The sequence below is a fragment of the Vombatus ursinus genome, unplaced genomic scaffold (genome assembly GCF_900497805.2).
Source record: "Vombatus ursinus unplaced genomic scaffold, bare-nosed wombat genome assembly UNPS02014786.1, whole genome shotgun sequence".
Classification (NCBI taxonomy): domain Eukaryota; kingdom Metazoa; phylum Chordata; class Mammalia; order Diprotodontia; family Vombatidae; genus Vombatus; species Vombatus ursinus.
In genome coordinates, this window is record NW_020954564.1 from 54,432,800 (window position 1) to 54,457,184 (window position 24,385).

A 24,385-nucleotide genomic window follows, 5' to 3' on the forward strand; every position below is an offset into this window, starting at 1 on the left:
TGTGGGTGAGCTTCTTATAACTGGTGTAGCCTGCCTGTTTGTCTGCCTCTCTTTCTCTGCTGCTCAGAGCAGGGGGATTTGGCTGCAGGTAGAATTGAGAAATCAGGGGAGTGGTGGTGCCCAGTGGTGCAGCTTCTAGCTAGTGCTGTCTGCTGAATTTCCATGTGCTCTTTGATTAGTTGGGTCAAGAAGTGATCAGAGGTGCCTGCCTTCAGCTGGTCAGCAAAGGCAGAGATGAGAGAGCACTGACTTCATGTGATCTATTTAACATAATCCTGACTTCAAAGCTTCTGTGGCTTTACCTAAATTGCCCTTTACTGCTTTTTACTTTTATTTCTCCATTGATTTTTCATCCCAATTCTCTATGTTAGGATTCCCTCACCCTAACTCTCATATTTCCTTATGAGAGTATTACTTCTTAATATCCCATAGCTCTCTACTGATTTTTAAAAAAATTTTGTCCCTTTAGAATAAAGTATATACTTATGTAGCCTTATTTCCAGCCATAGACCTCATCCTGCCAAATGTCAATCATCCATGCAAGTGAATTTGCTTTCTTGACTTAAGATTCTCTAGTTTATCTTGTCTGTTATCTATATTTCGTGCTTTTGTTTATAAACATATGAGGTCATTATTGCTGCCTCTCTTTGACAGGCTTCTGTGAATTACTGATGAGTCTTTCTGTGTTTTACCTGTTACTCCTATGGTATCTGAATTGGAAACCATTAAGGAAGTTTTCTCTTCCCTCCCTTTCCAGTGTAAAACCCTCTTTATCAAATCCAAAAGACTCCTGAAAAATATTTTTATCATCCTTCATTGGATATCTTGGCCAAGGGATGGGGTGGGGCATACCTATGTCCTTGTCTTATAAATTAAATTATGTACTCTGGGAGAAAGTAACATGACCAACTCTTTGGACCATTCCATTTGCCTGAGGAGTAGTAGTTGTCATTATCCCTGAAACTTAGAATTCCTGATGACTGCAGGAGTCCCCATTAGTGAACATCATAACTCTTTTCTGTCTGATAAAACAAACCTCAATAAACTTAAAATCTCTTATTAGAATCTGGGTCTTTTCTACAAATGCATTGTTCTTGAAAAGCAATGTTTAAAAGCTATGCATGCCTCATATTGTCACCCCTAAAAGAATTTTCCTGAAATGCAGTGGACAGTTCTCTTAGAGTGATGCCTAACAGATTATGTCATATACCTTTGAAAAAGTTGTGATTTATGTAGTTTGTAATCTAACATATACCTCTTGGGATGGATTTAGGGTAAATCCAAATTTAAAACAAATTAAAAAAAAAATCCTCGAAGATAAAGTCAGTATTTGGTTAAAAAAAAAAGGGAAAGTATAGCCAAAATATTACTCACTTAAATTTTCTTTAAAGCCATAGGTTGCAGAATTGCCCTATTTTATTTATTAGAAAATCCTGATTTGGGGGCAGCTGGGTGGTGCAGTAAATAGAGCTCTGGCAGTACCACATCACACCCATCAGAATGGCCAACATGACAAAACAGGAAAATGATAAATGTTGGAGAAGATGTGGGGAAATTGGAACACTAATGCATTGCTGGTGGAGTTGTGAAATGATCCAACCATTTTGGAGAGCAATTTGGAAGCATGCCCAAAGGGCTATAAAAATGTGCATTACTCTCTGACCCAGCAATAGCACTTCTAGGGCTATATCCCAAAGAGATCACACAAATGGGAGAAGGATATACACGTACAAAAATATTCATAGCAGCTCTTTTTGTGGTGGCAAAGAATTGGAATTTGAGAGGATGCCCATCAAGTGGGGAATGGCTGAGCAAGTTGTGGTATATGAATGTGATGGAATACTGTTGTGCTATAAGAAATGATGAACAGGCTAACTTCAGAAAAACCTGGAAAGACTTCTATGGTCTGATGCTGAGTGAAGTGAGCAGAACCAAGAGAACGTTGTTCACAATAACAGCCACGTTGTGTGATGACTAATATTTATAAACTTAACCCTTCCTGGCAATACAAGGATCTAAGACATCTCCAGAGGCCTTGTGATGGAAAATGCTGTCCACACTCAAACAAAGAACTATGGAAGCCGAATTGTTATTTTTTTTTCTCTTCTGTTGAGTTTTGTTTCCTCTTTCTGATGGTTCCTCCTATTGGTTTTAATTTCTACTTACAATATCACTAATGTGAAAATATGTTTAATATGAATGTAAATGTATAGCCTATATCAGATTGTGCGCCGTCTTGGGGAGGGTGGTAGGGCGGAAGGGGGAGAAAAATTTTAAACTCAAAAGCATATGGAAATGATTATTGATAAATCAAAATAAATTAATAAAAAATTAAAATAAAAAAGAAGCAAACCATTGTCTATTCATGTCTTCACACCTTCTATTTGTGAAGTCATAAAAACTCAATAAATGTAAGTTTATAATTAAACAAAACAAAAAAAATAGAGCTCTGGCCTTGGAGTCAGGAGGACCTGAGTTCAAATCCAGCCTCAGACACGTAACACTAGCTTTGTGACCCTGGGCAAATCAGTTAACCCCAATCGCCTAAGCAAAAAAAAAGAAAGAAAGAAAGAAAGAAAGAAAGAAAATACTTATTGTAATGTCTCAAAATAACCTGGTCACCTTTAAATCTATCTGTAAACATTCTAACATAGGACAGCTAGGTGGCACAGTGGATAGAGCACCAGCCCTGGATTTAGGAGGACCTGAGCTCAAATCCGGCCTCAGACACATAACATTTAGGAGCTGTGTGACCCTGGGCAAGTCACTTAACCCCATTGCCTAGGCCTACCCCCCCCAAAAAATATACATTCTAACATTGCTGTTCTCTTCATTTTTCTGAATATGTCACATGTTTTATTTGGAATTGTGCATTTTATAATGCTTAAATGCAGAATCTATTTTGAGTTTTATAGACTGATCTCAAACCTTTACTATGACTTTTTAAACCTGTTACATTGTTTTATATTTAAACTCCATCACATGAGTGGACTATATGCTACTATTTCAATGTTTTGAATTAATGAAATGAATAAAATAATTCTCAGGCTTATGGTGAGTCATTTATAACTTGTCAATAAAAATACAAATATTTGTATGATGACCCCCTCCCACCACCACAGAGTATAGGAAAAACTGCTAGAAATGGGAAAAACATGAAAATAGGGCAAATGTCTTGACTTAAATATTTCAAGATGAGATTACAAGCTGGCTAAGTGGGAAAAAGAAAGGTATCGCGTTACATGTTAATCTGGCTGTTGTCTGCTTTGAAGACTCTGAGTTCATGGTTTATAGTGAACAGTGAATGTGCTGCCTCTGTCTTAACATATACCAGTGTTAGTGATACGCAAGAAAGGAGAGAGAAGAGAATAGTCTGTGTTGTTGAATGATTCACACAGTAATATTGCTTTTACAATATTGGAGAAATGATGTTTTTTCTTATTTTGCAAAGGCAGTCTCTGGTATTGTGAATTGTTATCAAATAGATATTAAAATATATAAAGTGGTATTGTTATTGTTCAGTTATGTCAGTCTTGTCTCACTCTTTGTGACCCCATTTGGGGTTTTCTTGGCAGATACTGGAGTGGTTTGCCGTTTCCTTCTCCAGCTCATTTTACAAGTGAGGAAACAGGCAAACAGTAAAGTGACTTGCTCAGGGTCACATAGCTAGTAAATGTTTGAGGCCAGATTTGAACTTAGGAAGATGAGCCTTCCTGACCCCAGGCCTGCACTTTATCTACTGTGCCATCTAGCTGCTCAATACGAAGTATAGGAGGTAAGGAAAATAGAATTCCAGGCTTAAAATAAAACTAGGAGAAAAGTTTTAATCTTGATATTATTCAAATAAATTTTGATTCTTACTACTCACTGCATTTAATTTTCCTCTGTGCCGAGTATGAGAGATTTAAAAAAATAAAAAATGAAATTAGACAGCCTTTGATCTTAAATGCGGTGTTAATAGCGAGACAGGGAAGGGTGAGGGAACATGTCAATATGTGCTCTTCTTCACTTGTGAAATATCAAAAACTAAAGTTAGTGCTGAAAACGAAAGGCATCTAAAGTATTCCAGAATACATATTTTATTATATTTCTATCATATTCCAGGGTCACATGAGAATATGTCATTTTTAGTCATTTAGAATCATTTCGAGTTCAGCTAGCTTTTCTGGAAGCTCAGGGCTGTGTGTGTGTACCTGTAAGTTCTTATGTGTGGGAAATTCCCAGGTCAGAAATGTCCTCTGTGGATGCATATGATAATTCATCTTAGAGAATCACTTAGGACATGGAAAGATGAAGTAACTTGCCAATCAGGGTAGCCCGTTATGCGTCAGAAGCAAGATATGAACTCAGGCCTTCATAACTGAATTGCTAGCCCTCTATCTACTTCTGCCTTATTGTGATTTGTAGAAAAACTACAATACATATATTGGGATACATATATATATATATGTATATATTTTTATTTGCTAATTGCTAAATACTAATACTAGCTTATTGCTAAAAATACATATATATTTTATTTGCTAATTCTTCATCTTAGATTATAGGTGTATTGATTTTCATTTGAACTAAATAAAATATTGGAACTTGCTTTAAAAATATTCATAGAGGTAGCTAGGTGGCACAGTGGATAGAGCACTGGTCCTGAAGTCAGGAGGACCTGAGTTCAAATGTGACCTCAGACCAAACACTTGATACTTACTAGCTGTGTGACCCTGGGCAAGTCACTTAACCCCAATTGTCTAAAATAAATAAATGAAAAATTTATGGTATCACAAATCCAAAATATTAACAATAATAACAATAGCTAGCATTTATGTAGTACTTTAAGGTTTGCTAAAGCACTTTGCAAATATTATCTCATTTTCTCCATACCACAACCTTGAGAAGTAGGTGGTGTTATTACCACCATTTTACAGATGAGGATGCTGAAGCAGGCAGAGGCTAAATGACTTACCATGGGTCACACAACTTGTAAATCAGTGTCTGAGACCAGTTTGAACTCAGGTCTTCCTGATTCCAGGTCCAGCTCTCTGTCCCATATGTTGAAGCCCTTAGTAGGAGGGCAGGAGTTGGGGAGGAGAGAGACATTGTGAGTCATACACTAAACACATGTAAAATTGTGTTGTTGAGAAGACATTTATTTTTAAGTTTTGATTTTTTTTGAACTTATAGCTGACCCTTGACAGCTGGCACACCTTCATGTGTATGTATTAGACCTAAATGTTTAGCAGGATTCTTTGTGTTCTGATTCTCTTCCCATATCCTGAAATAAATCCTGGGGGATTGTTTTTCCCCAGAAAATAACAGTATCTAAAATGTTCAAAAGGGTTTTATCCATATATACATACACACATACATACATATCTACACACATACATACATATATATAAGGGTAGTATGTACAGGAAGGGGATAACATTAGTTTTACAGAAAACTTTGTTATAGAAAGTATCTTTTTAATGTACCGTAAAAAAAAATTCTCCAGTACTCTTATCTATTTTGTTCTTACCTTTTAGAAGAAATTGACAAACGGTTATATAAACAAGCTCACATTAGAGATTTAGTTTTGTTATGACTGCTGCCCCCTTCCCAGACCTTTAGTGAGAGTGTGAAGAAACAGCATTTAATTAACCCTAATGGTACTTCATTCCACTTTCACAGGCCAGAATGATAGGGGTTGTAATCTTGCATTCTACTTTTAAATGTCCATCTATCCCTGCTTTGTGATTATAACTAATATTTAGAATGATTACTCTGTGGCCCTGAAAGATCTTGAATCAAAGAAAGATCCCATTACATTGATTATATTCTGCTTACTAAAGCAAGAAAGTATGCTAATATATTTTAGAAAATATTTTTAAAACAAGGTTTGGAAGTTAAAGGGCTTTTCTGGCTAATTGACTATAAAATTAAATTAATCTCACTGTCTTTCAGGCATTATGAATAATCAAAGTTTTATTATATTTATGTTACAGAGGGTACATTTTTACCTGTGGGATAACCATGAAATAATACACCATGTTATAAAAAGCTTCCTTTTGTGTTTTTAAGCCTTGTGTTTTCAAATGAAAAAAGATATATGCTTTTAAGTATGTCTTTATTCTAAAAGATACTCCAGCGTTTTATCAGAAATTGTTCATTCTTATGTTATATTATTTTTCATTTGAGAATCCCCAGTATGAATGTGGCTGCCTAATTTATGGCAGTTCTCTTTTAAAATATGGTACTTGTGATTCCATTTTCAGAAACTCTTTGATTCAAATATAAACTTATCGTTTCTTGGAAAAAATGCTTCCAGCAAGATTAACCACTTTCAATAATTTACAGATGGTTGATCTATGAGTTTGTTGTATTCTTAATGGCTATCCTCTTCTCCTCCCCTTCCCATCCTATCCCGTATTCTAAGTTCCCAGTTGTATGGTTGATATGTGGAAAAATTGAGGCTAAGGGCTGTTATTCTTACATTGTCTGCCTTGCATTATCATAATAAGAGGGTTGATATATATTTTAACACAAGTATATTAAGCATTTTATTTTCATTCTAAAATAGAAACATCAGTTCTCATGATCATTTCTAAAAACTCAGTCCTTTTAGAAGAGTCATGCTATTTGACATAGCAATCCTGTTACATTTATTTTTAATATTGCATTGGTGTGGCTCTGGATCTCAAGGAACACAGTCACACCGATCTGTTAGCCACCTGCAGGATTTATTAGCATATAAACCACAAGTAGAGCCACTCACACAGATTGATACAAAACCATACATGCCTTACATGCCACCCTCAGATTACAGGGTTTGGTCCTGTTCGGGGAAATTTAGCTGCACAAGTAAAGATAGTCACTAGGAAAGCCATTTTATTCAGCCGTTTTGTAAACATTTATTAAGCACCTACTATGTACCAGGTGGGCAGCTAGGTGGCACAGTAGATAGAGCGCCAGGCCTGGAGTCAGAAGACCTGAGTTCAAATCTGGCCTCAGATACTTATTAGCTGTATGACCCGGGCAAGCCACGTAACCCTGTTTGCCTTAGTTTCCTCATTGGTAAAAATGAGCTGGGGAGGTAAATGGCAAAGCACTCCAGTATCTCCGCCAAGAAAACCCCAAATAAGGTCACAGACAGTCAGACACAACTAAAGTGACTCAACAAAAAATGTGCCAGGTACCGTATTATATACTAGGGATACAAAGAAAGGCAAAAGACAGTCCCTGCTCTCACGGAGGTCCCAATCTAATGGGAGAGACAACATGTAAAAAACTGTGTACAGATGAGATATATAGAGGATAACTTGATAAGCTCAGGGGAAGCACTAAGAATGAGAAGGATTGTAAAAGGCTTCCTATAGAAGGTAGAACTTTAGAAGGGACTTGAAGGAAACCAGGATGAGGTGAGGAAATGAGCGTTCCAGGCATGAGGCACATCCAGTGAAAATGGTTACAGTCAGGAGGTGGAGTCTTGTTTGAGGAACAGCTAAGTGACCAGTGTTGCTGGATTGAAGAGTAGCTCAGGAAGTGTAATGTGTTAGAAAACTGGAAAACTCGGGGGTGGAGGTGGGAGCATGAAGAGCTTTGAATGCCAAACAAAAGACTTTATTTTAGATAGAAGTGATAGGGACAGTGGCACTAGCATTGTCGAGTAGGGGAGCTGGTAACATAGTTGGATTTGAACTTTGGGAAGATCACTTTGACAACTGAGTCGAAGATGGACTAGAGTGAAGAGAGACTTGTGGCAGGCAGACCCACCAGGAGACTTGCAATAGACAAACTTGAAGTGGTGGCAATGTCAGAGGAGAGAAGGGTTGAATATAGGAGCAAGGCTATAAAGGTAGCATCCAGATCATAGGCCATTTATGGGGATTTATGATATGATTTATGGGGAAGGGAATAGGGGTAGGATCTGTTGTTTTTATACTGAGGTAGATTAAAAGAGCCCAAGCCTGTTTGCAAATGGAAAAATCTAAGGAAAGCCTAGGACTCATAACGCACTCATCTCAAGTAGGCAGTTTAAGGATAAGCACTGATATGGATTGAATTTTTTTGGTGTCTGGGGCTGCCCTTAGAGAGGTATTAGTCATTCTGTTTCCGTGTACTTGTACCTACTCCAATTCCTCCATCCTCCCCTTTGGGGAAGGGATTTAGTTAAGCAGCCTATGTCACTCAAAGTAAAAACCTCGTGATTTGAAATTTTTGATAATTCAGACTAAGAATGAGCCTAAGCTGAAGTTTTTAAACTTTTGCTGCAGTTATGAAAAAAGGATTTACCAAGGCTTCTTCATTAAGCCTTTCCCAGCTCTCCTTAATCTTAGTGTCTCCCCTTTGAGATTACCTTAATTTAACCTGTATGTATCTTATTTTCACATAGTTGTTTGCATGTTGTCTTCCCCGTTGGACTAGGAGCTCCTTGATACTCCCTGATACTCAGCAAACTCCAGTGGCTCCTTATCAACTCCAGGATCAAATACAAATCATCTGTTTGGTGTTCAAAGCCCTTTCATAACATTGCCACCTCGTAACTTTGCAGTCTTTTTACACTTTACTCGTTGCCTTGTACTCTTCAGTCCAGCTTCCCTGCTATTCCGTGAACAAGACAGGCCTCTTGTTTCCAGCCAGTTTTCTTTGCCTCCCATACCTAGAAAGTGCTCTCTCCTCATCTCTGCCTCTTGGCTTCCCTGGTTTCTTTTAAGTCCCAACTAAAATTCCATCTTTTACAGGAAGCCTTTCCCAACCCCTTTTAACTTTAGCGCCTTCACTATCTTAATTATTTCCTATTTTTCCCCATATATAAGCTTGTTTGTGCATATTTGTTATGTCCTCCTTTAGATTTTGAGCTCCCTGAGGGCAAAGACTGTCTTTTGTATCTTTTTGTATCACTAGTTCTTAGGACAGTGCCTGACATATAGTAGGGGCCTAATAAACATTTATTGACTGTGTTTTTGCCTTTCTTTGTATCCCCAGTGCTTACCACAGAACCTGGAACATAATAGGTGTTTAATAAATACTAGTTCACTGACATATCGATAAGGTTAAAATAAGTTTTGAGAAGGAAGAAATATCTAGGCTGCATAAGAACACATACTGATTTTTAAGCACTTTTAAAACTTTCATTTATGTATAAGCAATTGATTTTCTGGGATCTCTATTTGCCAAACTTGTAGTAGCCTAGATCAAACAGATCAAACTACCTTGTTTAAAAATGATACTACAATCCACACTTTTTACCCATTTAAACTGACCTTCCATCAGGAATGTAAATTAGTGAAGGTTTATTGTACAGTACTTTTTAAAGGTAACATTGACCACCACTCATTTAGTAGAATCTAGGTTAAGCTGAATTCTCAAGATATTTTTCAGTTCCTTAGGTAAAATATGGCAAAGAACAGACATGGATTGAACTTTCCAATTAGGATGGGGAGACCTTAATAAGAGAGAAGTTCACAAGAAAGTTTACTGTGTAACTTTTATAAATTTATAATGTCTTAACTCAGTTGTGAATTTCATAAGTTATTTTAGTTTTTCAATTTAAAAAGTTACACTGAGATCGTTAATTATGAAATGTCATTCATTGTATTTAAGTTTTGCTTACACGTACAACATATTAAAACAGTAACTGTCAACTTATTGAGGAACAGTCACCGATTTCCTGACAGAGACATTGGCAAAAAACATATATAAGACATATAGTGAGACTTGAGGGAACTAGACTGACACATACAATTCCCAGGGCTACTTTTTGCATCACCAAAAAGTAGATCCCAAGAGGCAGGGATCCAAAGTAGAAAAATCCCAATAGCCACATTAGTATTCTAGGTACATGATTACAGATTTTAGAGAAAAGGTCTTGATCAATTTGACTATAAGAACTTATAGATACTGAGCCCAAACTGTGACCGCCATAGTCGTCAGAGATAGTGTTTTGGCTGGGAGTCCTTGTCCAGTTTGGCTGAACTTCCATAAGTGTAATTACTAAACAGTTGGAAAATCCATGGGAAGGACTTGAAGATACCAAGTTCTTTGGTGTTAAGACCGCTTCACTGCTGTCTGAGTTCCATGTTGTTTTGTCCTTGAGCAAAAGTTTAGACATAATGTTTGTGTCATCAGGAAGTCCTGCTACTTTTTCCTCTTGCATCTCTGTGTCATAGCGGCAAAAGGGGCAGCTGATACACGTGGTAGTTCCATCTCCTGTGTGAGCTATCTTGGTCAGGCATCGTGCACACACTCTGTGAAGGCAGTCCAAGATTTTGGGTTTACGACTGTAAACGTTAAATTTCTGATAACATATTTTGCACTCCAGTTCTTCATATGGCAGTTTTTCTTCTGTTTGAGGACAACTCATTCTTATTGTAGATTCACTGTTAAAATAGAAGCCAAATAATATTAAGATATCCCAAACCCCTAAAAGACCTTGTAGAACAGAAACTATTTTGGATATGTGCAAATTTAACTTTTCTTAGATTTAGTCTTGGTATTTAGAGGATTATAAAATGAGATGTTTAGATGGAGAAGAAGAGAAAGTATCATAGCAGCAGTACTGATACTAAAACGGAAAGCATATCATTATTTTGAGTTGTCAGACAAAGGGGAGAACAAACCATTTATTATAATATCTGACATTCACCAATAGCACTACAAAGCCCTTTTCTAAGTCTTACTTTTAGTCAGAAGTTCATAAATGAATGAATGCCAATGTGAAAAAATGGTGTCCCTATTATTTAAAAATTCAGATAGTATGCTGATGTAAAAATAAAAACAAAAAACTTGTAGCATATTTTATGGTTTTAAAGAAACTAGACAAATTGAAATCATCCCTAATATCAAAAATAGTTTTATAATTAAGTACATCTAAATACAACTCTATCTTCATATTGCCTATTTCATATGACATTTCAGCAGCTAGAAGCCGTGCTGTATATCTTTTGCTATACGCCTGTTGTTGTTTATCTTTATTGTTAGCCTTTGTTTTCTAGTAAAAGTTTTAATACAGAAACTTTTGGAGTAGTCCCGCCTTGAACTTAGAATTTCTTTTAAGCTTCAAAAAAGTGAAGGATGGTTTACAAATTTATCAGATAAAGAAATGTCAGAGAATATCTCTTCAGCTCATTATTTGTATTTATAGTTCCATTGGAAAATTCATTGCTACCATTTGGTAAAGGCTCAGTGATGATGATCATGACCATCCTAATCTCATATTTTGTATGGCCCGTAAGGTTTGCAAAGCATTCTTCTCCCAAGGATTCTATAAGGTAGGTAGTACAAGTATTTCCCCCATTTACAGGCATTTTAAGTTTTCTTGAACAACTTAATATTTTTTAAGATATCATAGGACTATATATTTAGAACTGGAACGGACCTTTAGAGTTCATCTAGACCAATGCTTTCATTCTACAGAGATGTTAAGTGATTTGTTCAAGATTACATAGGTGGTGTCAATAGAGTCAAGATTTGAACTCTTGTCTTCTGTCTCCAAGTCCAGCACTCTTTCCACTACACTAGTGATGTCAAACTCAGATAGAAATGGGGGCCACTAAACTGTACATAAGGATGCTGGCAGTTTGCATACTGACTAAGAAAACCACATATATTTTTATATATTTTTTTCTAATGCATCAGCACATTAAAATCAGATAGGAACTACATTTTCATCTGGTTCAGGCTGCACTTTGGAGACCCACTTTGTGGGTCATCTGCAGCTTGTGGGCTATGTGTTTGGCAGTAAGCTGTCCCCATAAGGAAATAAGGGGTAGCTAGGTGGCACAATAAATAATAGTGCTGGGCTTAGCAGTCAGGAAGATCTGAGTTCAAATCTGGCATCAGACATTTACTAGCTATGTGACCCTTGCCAAGTCACTTAGCCCCTGTTTGTTACAGCTTCCTCATCTGTAAAATGAGCTGGAGAAGGAAATGGAAAACTATTCTAGTATCTTTGCCAAGGAAACCACAAATGGGATCATGAAGAGTCAGACATGACTGAAAAATAACAAGGAAATAAAGGCTTTGAAATGTTAAGTGACTTGTCCATGGTCAAATTTAACTAGTAAGTATCTGATTTATTACTTAATTGCAGGTCTCTCTCCTCTATGCCACCATGCTCCCTCTGTAACACGCAGATTAATCTAACATTGCATTGAGGAGTGATATGCTTCTTTAGATGATATTTAATTGAAGGAACTAGGAATCTTTAGCCTACAAAAAACAGGAGAGATCATGATAGCTATTTTCAGTTACTTGACAGAACAATGGGTGGAAATCACAAAAGGCAAATTTAAGGTTGGTGTCAGGAAAAACTTTCTTTTTTTTTTTTTTAAAATAATATTTTATTATTTCCCCAATTACATGTAAAAACAGTTCTTAACATTTTTTTAAAATTTTGAGTTCCAAGTTTTCTCCTTCCTTCCCTTCCTCCCTGCCTTCTCTCCCCTCTCCCTGAGACAGTAAGCAATTTTATATAGGTTATACATGTGCATCATACAAAACATATTTCCATATTATTCATGTAAAAAAAAAAACAGACCAAAAGAAAAACCATGAAAAAAATAAAGTAAAAAATAGTATGCTTTGATCTGTAGACTCTATCAGTTCTTTCTATGGAGATGGATAACATTTTTCATCATGAGTCCTTTAGAATTACCTTGAATTATTGTGTTGCTGAGAATAGCTAAGTCGTTCACAGTTCATCATACAGTATTGCTGTTACTATGTATGGTTCTGCTCACTCCACTTTGAATCAGTTCATGTAAGTCCAAGTTTTTCTGAAATCATAGGAAAAACTTTCTAACAATTAAAACATATCCAAAAAGTAGCATCCCCTTTTACTTGAGGTCTTCAAGCGAAGGTAGGATGACCAGTTGTTGGGTATGTGCTAGAAACGGATTCATGTTCAGCTAGGGGACTCACTGGATGGCCTCTGCAGTGTAGAGCCTTCCACCTCTGAGAATCTATGGGCCTCTTTCTGATAATTAGCAATTTTTTGAGTCCTTAGAGGTAAATTTGTATAACTTATACTCTATTATAATTTATTAATACTACATTATTTATTATAATTTATATATAATTGAAATAATAGTACATAATTTATTATACTATATTAATGCTGACCCAGTATACAGAATAAGTCTGTTTTCAAAATGTTGGTGGACTACATTAGAGCTAGACAGAAGCTTATGCCAGCCTCCTTACCCCTTTTGATCAGCATACAAAAATATGAAGGGGTTTATGTCTTTTTCTTGAATCAATCAAGCATTTATTAAGAATTATTAAGCACTCTGCTAGGTGCTAGGGATACAAAGACAGAAATAAAGGAATATAGCTAAGAGCCTATGGACTATGAAAATTGCTTTTTCTTTCATGAATATGGTAGTTTACAGGGTTTTTTTTTGTGCCTTTAAAAACTATTTCACCAACACTTTTGGGGGAAAGGAGGGAAAACATGCCCCCCCCCCAATTTGATACATTTAATATATTTCAACAAATTCAGTACTACCAAATGTTAATAACTGAATCTTGGATTCCCGTTATCTTAGGAATAAAAAGGATCTTTAGGTTGGAAACATTTCATTATTATGAACAAATACCTTGATGGCCCTTTCTGAATGGTAAAGGAGTTTTTTACATTGGCTTCTTTTAGTTCTCTCTGTTTGATTTAAACCTTCAGTTTACTTAGAAAAAAAAATTGCCTTACTTAGATTAATTCTGTCCCTAGTTTGAGCTCACACTGTTTAATATCAAACATTGTTATATCCTATACTAATAGATGCATAAAATGAATTGAAAAAATACCCTTCAAAGAAAACCTGATTTGTCCTGGTAGTCAAGGGACATTTATCAAAACCATTATAGTTGGCTAATTAAAGCAACTGATATTAGCCAAGGGTCCTCAAGATTTAGAAATCATGGAGAGAACAAAACAACAAAATTAATAGTATTGTAAATACAGTAGGCAATATTAGTACCCTCTTCTTAAAGTTAATTTGTAAGTTTTTTTTACAAATAACAAAAGGGCACATTGCATGTTCTAGACTTCACAACTAATTGGTTATTTTTCTCAATTGTTTATGGGGTTGAGCTATTAAAAAAAATTGTGGTTACTGTTTGAGGAAAACAGAGACATTTCAGAAATAAAAAAGCTATGCTAGCAATTAATTTACTGCTTTGGGAGAATAGTACATCTAGGGAGTAAACGAAACAAGTACAATGAAGGTTAGTGTGGTGATCTTTAGTGTAGCACTTATTTAATAACAGAGAAAAAGATCCTGAAGGTTTTTGGTTTTGTTTTTTAATTTTTAGCGTGTTCTGACAAGTCAACAAATAGATAATGAAAGCAAGGTCTCTGATTTATATTAGATATTAGTGGTTTTTAAGAGAAATTGCAATACCTATATAAAGGAATTAGATGCCTCTCCTTTTCTAATAGAGAAACACTTAAGTATTCTGTGGCAGTCAGAATAATGGACCAAATAGTTTTGGTTTTGTTCTGTTTTTTTTTTGTTTTTTGTTTTTTGTTTTTTTATGAGAGGACCAATCTTTGCTTAATCAAAATAGAGGATTTCCCCTGGCTCAACTCAATAAGTTGTTGAGTGTTGAAATTTGTTATGTTATACATATGGGTTACAAAGAGTTTTGTTTTTTTCTAGTGGTAGGAGAGGAGTGAAAGGGAGAGAAAATGAATGCTTGTTAATTGAAAAAAAAATTAAAACATATAAGCACCTGGTCATTTTTAGCTAATCATTTCAAAGTAGTTAGTGAATTCAGTAGAAACTTCTGTATTGGATTTTAGTTGGATGATCAGTTCAATGGACAACTAAGTCATGTAGTCTCTTAAATTATAATAAGGCTTATATGGTGATAAGCTTATATGCTGATAGGGTAATAGATTTAGAGCTGGAAAGGGCCTTAGCAGTCATTAAATACAACTTTCCCACCCCCTCATGTTACAGATAAGGAAGTTGAAGCTGAGAAGGGGCTAAATGACTTGCCCAGGATTATCCTGCTACTACTTATCTGAGACAAGTTCAAACTGAGGTCTGCCTGACTTGCGGGTCCAGTCCTCCATCCACTGTGAAGGAAGGAAGGAAACAAGCATGCCAGGGACAGTGCTAAGCCCTTTGCAAATGTTATCTCATTTGATCTCCACAACCAGTCTTTGTGATAAGTGCTTTATTATCCTCATTTTATAACTGAGGAAACTGAGGCAAACAAAAGTTCATTGACTTACCCAGGGTTATATAGCTAGTGAGGAACTGAAGCCAAATTTGCACTTCAGACTTCCTGACTCCAAGCCCAGCCCTCTGGCTACTCCACCATCTACACAAGGGTGGGAGACATAATGTTGGGGACTAGGAAGATTAAATAAGCTATTTAGCTAGCTCGTTTGTAAGCTGGCAAACAAAACCTACCCAAATTTGAACAAATCTTTGATTCAAAAACTAGCTAGGTGTATGGTATACTATTATGAGTAGAGATTAACATTTCTATTGACACCCCCTCTCATTTCCAGCTAGAAGAACACTGTATTAAGGGAGGGTGTTTTGTCAGGTAGCTAATGTTCCAGTGTGAAGTGTCCTGTGACGACCAGAGGGAGATTTTTTATAGAGGCAGGTTGCCATAGTGGATAGAGAGCTGTACTGAAAACCAAGATACCGAACCATAGACGTCTCTCAGAACCTGAGTTTCCTCGTGGAGGAAATTCTTAGTAAAAAAAATGATGGATTTTTCATCCAAGAATATGGATCCAAGTCTTGCCTCTACAAATTATTACCTGTGTGACCTTGGGCAAGTCATTTAATCTAAAATAGGGATAATAGCACTTGTACCCTATTTTCATCTCTTTGCTCCACACCGTTAATTTCCCATAATCTCTATTAAATTAGTTTTGTTGTGCCAGAGGTCAGGCTGCTGTTTTTATGACGCTTAATTTCTTTATCTCCCTATCTATTGAATTGCTTCTTTTCTGGTGCTGATTCCGAAGTTCAGGTCACTTTTGTTTAGTTGGGAGGGTTAGTAGAGATATGGAGCAGCAATAAAAATGGAAGCAGAGGATCTTGTAAGCATAGCTTCATAAAATGATAGAGTCAGAGCTGGGAAGGTAATCTGGAAGTCATCCAACACTTTAATTTTACACAGTGAAGAAACCGAGTCTCAGGTTAAATGACTTGTCCAACACCAGAAAGATAGCAGAGCAAGGATTTGAGCCCAGGTTCTTGAATTTGATGTTCTTTTTACTGCATTGGCCAGCTATTTTCAGGTTTAAAAAATGTTATATATAAATGCAATAATTAGAAAATTACATGGAATAATACTACCTCACAGAGTTGTCATGATGCTCACCTGCTCATGTGAGGTTATAATAAAGTGTTTTGCAAGCTTTAAGGCACTTTACACCATTAGTCTTCAGTATGCTAAAATAAATGGTCACTCAAATTTTTTTCAGTTCATTTATTGTGCATATTGTATGGAAGAGGCAGTGCTGCTTAGTGGATAGAGTGCTAGTCTTAGAATTAGGAAACCTGGGCTCAAATCATTTCTCATAAACTTGTTGGCTGTGAGATCATTTGACCTCTCAGAATTTCAGATTCTTCCTTTATAAAAAAGAGTAATAATACCTACTGTACTTGCCTTATAGGATTATTGTGAAGAAAGTTCTTTGTTAACCTTCTCTGTGTTAGCTGTTATTATTGCTGTTGTTGTTGTTGTTATATAAATGTGTGTTGTTGCTGTATTACCTGTTCTTATTATAGAGCACTGTACTTTACCGTGAGGATACAAAGATGAAATAAGACACAGTCTAGTCCTCACACCCAAGGAATCTAAAAATCATGTAAATTTAGAATTGGAAGAGACCTTAGAGATTATCTAGCCTAGCCCCTTACCTAGGTAGCAATTCTCCTCCCATAGCATCCTCAGCCAAAGGTTATCCAATCGCTATTGGAAAACCATCGATAAAGACGATCTTTATTACCTCCTAAGTTATTACTTCCTTATTACCTCAGTTCACATTGCGTAAGTAAATAACTTGTGTGTTTATTTAATACTTTATGAAGTATTTTTGTTGGTTATTACTGTCTGAGCCTTTTATCCTTATAAAAATGAGTCATGTGTGTGGATATCTATAATGAGGCCTAAAAAGCCAATTACTGCTGGCTGATTAGGTAGCATTTCCTTGAGGGAGAACAGCATTGCAAGACTTCAGTAGATCCCCAAGGGACTGCTTAATAAGTAATACACTAAATGGAGGCTTAGAAATAGTTTGTAAAACTCTCCCATCCTGGAAAATCATGTTAGAACACAAAGGCATTTTATCTGTGCAAGTGGTGGACTACTGCAAACACTGCAATTTCAAAATTTCGGATTCCTGCTCATAAATGTATTCTAATCCATAAAGAGTCTGGATACCAGATTTTAGGAAGGATTTTCAGAAATGGAGCATGTCCAAAGTAAGGGAGACTTGGGTGATAAAGGACTTTAAGACCATGTCATATGAGGATCAGTTGAAAGAACTGAAGCTGTTGGAGAAAGTTAAGGGTAGGTATATAATCATGTCATGGACTGCCACAGAGAAGCCATACTTTTTTGGCTTGGCCTTAAGGGACAGAACCTGAAAAGATGGATGGAAGTTTTAGCACATTTTAGCTTGACATGAGGAAACATTTCCTAACAACTAGAGCTGTACAAAAATGGTACCACACACAACAGTAGATTTCTCCTTACTAGACAGAGGTTTCCAAAGTAAGTCTGGATGACTTCTTGTTGGGCGTATTGTAGAACAGTCATTCTTTTTTTTTTTTTTTAAAGGCAATTGGAGTTAAGTGACTTACCCAGGATGTCAAGTGTCAAGTGTTTGGTCTGAGGCCAGATTTGAACTCGGGTCCTCCTGACCTCAGGGCCATTGCTGTGTCCACTGCTAGCTGCTCCTAGAACAGTGATTCTTAACCTTTTTAATGACATAGACCCTTTGTCAATCTGTTGAAGTTTATGATTGGACTCCTCAGAATAATATGTTTAAATAATTGAAGGAAATTTTATATTTCATTTAAAATTCACAAAAATAAAGGTGTATTTTTTTCTCATCCACATTAATGGACTCTCTGAAGTGTTTCTACCTACCCCTTAGGGGTTCATAGGCTCCAGATTAAGAACCCTTGTTTAAGAAGTATTCCTTCTTTAGTTTAGAGAGATAGGACTAAATGAGCTCTGCTGTCTCCTACTTTTGAGACATTGTGTGAATGATGGAAATTGTATCATTCAGCTGGACTTCCTGGAAGGTAATACTATATGTAATGTTTATTGAACTGAATAAAAGAATGAGGAATAGGCTTCTTAATCAACGAGGCCCTGGAATTGCCTGTGGAGGAAAAGAGAATTGCAAAACCACTCTTTCTTCTCATTCTACTTGAACATTTATTATCCTCATATGAAAAGAATGATGTTTTCCAAAGCTGTGGTCATTTATAGCAAACTTACTTGGCCTAGTCTTTTTCAAAACTCTAAAGCTGGGAGAGAAATCTTATAAACTGTTCACTAACTTAATGTTTATTCATTTACTAAAAAAAGTATTTGTTAAAAGTCCTGTTATGAGCCAGGCAGCCAGGTGGCACAGTGAATAGAGCACCGGGCCTGGAGTAAGGAAGCCCTGAGTTCAAATTTGGCCTCAGACACTTACTCACTGTGTAACCCTGTGCAAGTCCCTTAACCTTTTTTGCCTCAGTTTCCTCACTGGTAAAATGGAGAAGGAAATGGCATACCATTACAGTATCTTTGCCAAGAAAACCCAAATGGGGTCACAAAGAGAAGGACACAACTGAAACAACTGAATAACAACAAATATGAGTCAAGCACTAGGGGAGATAAAGAGTTTAGATAATATAGGCACTCATGGAATTTACAGTCTAATGAAAACTGATATACAGTTTACTAGAATACACAAACTAAAATTACTTTAAAAATATATCAGAGAGTTGCAAAACAAAGTATAATGTAAAGCCCTAGGAACAAAAGAGTTATTAACTTAGGGAGATCAGGGAAGATTAAAGAGGAGATGGTGTTTTAATGGGGATTTAAAGTGTGGTGATGAATTCAAGCAGTCACTGTAAGTATATTTTCAGGGAACAACATGAACACAAGCGTGGAGATGGGAAACTTTAGGTCGTGTTTTGTGAATAGAGTTGGACTTTAATTTGGCTCAAGCATAGGCTATGTTGCAGAGAATATTATATAAAGATTTGGAAAAGCAGAGGGGCTTCAGATGGTAAAGGGCTTGAATGCCTGAGAAAAGCGAGGTGGTGTAGTAAATGGAGCGCTGGACCTGCAGTCAGACCTGAGTTCAGACCTGGCCTCAGACGCTTAATAGCTCTGTGATCCTAGGCAAGTCACTTAACCTCTGCCTCAGTTTCCTCAACTATCAAATGAGGATAATAATAGCACCTACCTCTCAGGGTTGTTGTGAAAATCAGTGGAGATAAAATATTGCACTTTGCAAATGTTAATCACTGTACAAATGCTAGCTATCATTAAGTAGACACTAAAGATCCCTTAAAGTTTTTTGTTTTGTTTTGAGTAGAAGAGTGACAGGTTTATGCATAAGGATGATTGTTCTAACACTTTTATGAAAGGTAAATTGAGCCAAGGAAAGTGTGAAGGTAGGAAACTGTGACAGGATGCTTGAGGCAGATGATAAGGAAGACCTTACTTTGGTGATGTCATTGGGAGTAGTTAAGGGTACAGGTACAAAAAAATTTACAGCAAGGAAAATCAACATGCTTTTCTGCAAGATCCATCTAGTCTGGGCAGGTTTGGGAAAAATATTTTTAAGCAGCATTTCTCTTGTTTCTTTTTAAAGACAACTGGCACGCCTATATTAAGAACTGATTTTCTTTCAGTAAAAGATTGTTTACTTAATTTTTAAACAGTTTCTTGAATTTTACTTACTTTTATATACTGAAATAAATTATAAATGTATAATGTATACTTATATGACATATTTTTTCTAATTGTTTTTTGTTTTCTTATATACTTAAAAAATTTTTTTATTCTCAACTTGAGAAATATAACAAGTATTTCCATAACAAAGTGAAATAGAAAAAAAAAAAAGGTTGCACCTGAAACTGCAGATCTGTTATGTACAACTTGCTATTCCTTTTAAATATCTAAGAGTTTTCGTGTAACTTTTTTTTCCTTCTCCCTTCCCCCACCCTAGAGATGGCTACCATTAGACACAAATATGTATGTATATGTATGTATGCATGTATATGTATGTATGTATCTATGTATCTATGTGTATGTGTGTGTGTGTATATATATAGGGGTGTATGTGTGTGTGTGTGTGTATCAGTTCTTTTTCTGGATACAAACAGCATCTTCCTTCATTGGACTTTTGCAGTTAATTTGAGTATTTATAATAGTCAGAATGACTTAATCGTTCAAAGTTGTTCTTAAAACAATATTGCTTTTACTAAATACAATGTTCTCTTGGTTCTGCTCATTTCGCTCTTCATTATCTTGTGCAAGTCTTTCCATGTTTTTCTAAAATCAACAAGCTCATCATTTCTTATAGAATAATATTCCATCACAAACATATACCAGTTAGTTTATCTGTTTCCCAATTGATGGGCATCCCTGAAATTTCCAATTCTTTACCACCACAAAGAGAGCTGCTGTGACTATTTTAGAACATATAGGTTCATTTCTTTTTTTCCCTAAGCATCTTGGAAAACAGACTTAATAGTGGTATTGCTGGTTCAAAGGCATAGACAGTTTAATAACTCTTTGGGCGTAATTCCAGATCACTCTCCAAAATGGTTGGATCAATTCACAGATCCACCAACAATGAATGAAGATCTCAATTTTTCCACATCCCCTACAACATTTGTCACTTTCCCCTTCTGTCATTTTAGCTAATCTGATAGGTATAAAATGATATCTCAAGGTTGTTCTAATTTGCATTTTTCTAATCAATAATGATTTAGAGCATTTTTTCATATGAGTATAAACTGTTTCGATTTCTGCATCAGAAAACTGCCTGTTCATATCCTTTGACCATTTATCAATTGGGGAATGACTTGTATTCTTATAGATTTGACAAAATTCTTTATATATTTGAGTGCTGAGACCTTTATCTGAGGACCTCTCTGTAAAAGTTTTTTCCCAGTTTTCTGCTTTCCTTCTGATATTGGCTACATTGATTTTATTTATAAAAAATCTTTTTAATTTAATGTAATCAAAATTGTACATTTTACATTTCATAATGTTCTCTATCTCTTCTTTGTTCATAAATTATTCACCTATCCATAAGTCTCTATACATTATATACACACATATATCATAATATATAAATAAATACTGGAAATTTTCTTCAGCATAAAAATTATTTGAGTTGTATAACTTATATTTTCAATGAGTTGGGTACCAAAAATTATTGCTTAAACTGTAGATCCTTAACAATTCTTTTTGCTTTCTTTTTGTTATTGCTTTTATTACTGTTGCTTTCAATTTCCAATATATGGGAATATAATAGTTTCCTGTGTTTTGCACATTAATTTACAAGTAGGTTACATGTTCATCCCAGAATAGGCAAAGGCTTTGAACTTTTGTTTAATAAGGTGGCTGGACTTTGTTGAAGCAACTCCCAGGGCATGATTCTAGTCAAATCAAGACAGATGAGTGAGTTCAGATTTAACAAAAAAAATTCCACTTGGCATAGCAACAATCAAGCCACTTCCAGATAGGTTATAGAAAGTTCTGTATGAGAAATATTTTTAAAAATAGGAATGATAGCCATCGTGTTAGGTACTATCTGACCTGGAATGAAGGGATTGTGCTAACAGACTCTAGAAATACGGTCAACATTTTTTTCACCCTAGTTATCCAGGCTTTTGTCTTCAATTATTATCTTTACTTTGATTATAAAGAGCCAAAACTTTGTGATTCTGAGTAGGAAAGATCACTGGCTATCTCAAACAGCATAAGTTATGTTTAATATATATTATTTAAATGCAAGGTGGTGTGGACTTTCAGGTCATGTGAGTAACAAGATGGAGGAAATCTGTTTGTTTGTTTTTATCTATTTTTTCTGATCCTCATGACCTCTCAAACCTCTCCAAAACAGACTCTGAAGGAGATTAGATGGTTTACCCACAGTGATAGAGTAAGTTTCTTGAACTCAGGTATTTCAGAATTAAAGTCCAGTGTTCTGTCCACTATGCCATGATGTCTCTGAACACTGACAGCAATTAATATGGGTTGGATTAGATAGCTTCTGAGGTCCCTTCCAGAATTAGATCTGTCATCCTGTGATCCTGTGTTTTGTGAGAGAAACATGTGGACTTAATGATATCAACATCAGAGGCAGCTAGATGGCACAGTGGTTAAAGCGCTGGCCCTGGAATTAAGAGATCATGAGTTCAAATCCAGCCTTAGATACTTACTAGCTATGCAACCCCAGACAAGTCACTTAACCTTGATTGCCAAAAACAAAAAAACAAAACAAAACAAAAAAAACACAACAACAACAAATTAAAGATTTGAGTAGGGATAGGGACCAAAAACATCTGCTTTTTCATAATAACTTACTATCTAAATCTTTCTTGAACTTACTCATACTCTCGGTTTGTACCACTTCTTCGGATGAATTCTGTAAATTTACTTGAACAAATTAGTATTTTTTATTTGCCCTGAAATGATTTCTTTTAAGCTTCAAAGTAAGGCCTTGTTCTAGTATTTTAGGAAGTGAAGTGAAAGTAGTTTAGGAATTAAGAGACCTGAGTTTGAGGAGTACCTGGTCTGATTCTGCTACTCACTGACTTTTCCAACATCATGCAGCTACTTAAGCCTGTCTTTGTTTCTCTATAAAACTCAGAATTAAACTTGATCACTAAGAGCCCTTCTAGCTCTCATAATCTGTGTTTTTTTTAATCTATGCCTTTGATAATTTTAGAGACACTGGTCATTTCCCCCTCTCAGTCTTTGTCTTTGAAGTCTGACCCTAGTAGTATTTTTAGTGTTCATATTTGTTTCTTTTATCTCCCGAATCTTCCTGGTTGCTCTTCTCCATTTCTCTGATGTTTGTTTTTCTGCAGTAGCCACACCTGCAGCTTCTGAATCAGATACAAAGTGACCATGAATTTTATACAATGACAGGGTGATGATGCTGTTTTATTTTTAAAAACTCATCAAGTTAATGACCAACTTTTATTGTGCTTTTTGGCAGCCGTAGCACATATGACAACCCACAATGACTCCTCATTTCCTTTTCAATATATGACTACTAGATTGAACTATATCTTTTTTTATAGCATTCTAAACTAGGAAGACACTTAAAGATATAATTGAGTCTAGGCATAGGGCCATAGATTCAGAGCTGGAAAATACCCTAGAGGACATCTGATCCAACTTCCTCATTTCAACAACTGAGGAAACTTAAGGTCCATGAAGGCTAAGGGACTTGCCCAATATCACACAGCTAGTGAACATCCGAGGTGAGTTTTGAAACCAGGTCCTGTGACTACAGAGCCAGTGTTCTTTTCCCTGTACTTCTAGGCCAGCTCCCTGTTCTCTCTGGTGTCTGTTGTGGGAGGGAGAGGAGACTTCAGTCACTACACGAAGTGGCAGTGACTCACTGATGATGAGCAGCTAAAAAGTTCTTATATTTGGATTTCATTCTTTTTTCCATTAATATCCTTAATTTGGATTTAAAGCTTTTGAAATACACAGTTAACTAAACTGAGCCCTCAGCTGCTTGATACCAAAATGGAGTAAATTTGGGTAGCTTAATGGAGAGGAATATCTGTATCAATGAATGTTCATTTTTAAGCACCTGCTCAGCATACAGAGTTTGGGAAATACAAAGACAAAAAATTAAACAGAACCTGACTTCAAGGATCTTACTTTCTATTAAGGGAGGTGATGTATATATATATGGGTATATTAAAATATTTTATATAAAATAAAATAAAGGATAATTGGTGAGGTGGGGATAACTAGGAACTGGGGAATCAGGAGAGACTTCATGTAAAAAGGTGATATTAGTACTAAATTTTAAAGGAAACAAGGGAACCTAAGAGGCATAGGTCAGGAGGGAGTACACTCCAGGCATTAATGGACAACCAGTGCAGAGTCAATGGAAATGAGATGGAGTTTCTTATGTGGGGAACAGCAGGAAGCCTAGTTTGACTTAGATTTCAGGAAACAGAGAAATTTGTGTTTGTAGCTCTAGTGCCTAACTCAGTGCCTGGAACATAGTAGTTACTTGATAAATATTTTTGATTGCTTGATCCCAAGACTAGAAAGGTAGGTTGGGGCCAGGTTGTAAAGGGCTTAAAATGTCAAACAAAATAGTCTATATTTTGTCCTACAGATAATAGAGAATCACTGTAGCTTCTTGAGCAAGAAGGTGACA

At 36.0% G+C, this 24,385-nt stretch overlaps 1 protein-coding gene across 2 annotated transcripts in view; it reads left to right on the forward strand.

Moving 5' to 3' along the window:
* The window catches only part of LOC114046894 (centrosomal protein of 89 kDa-like), a 160,891-nt gene that overhangs the window by 110,018 nt on the left and 26,488 nt on the right, over window positions 1-24,385 (forward strand). The window lies entirely within an intron of this gene.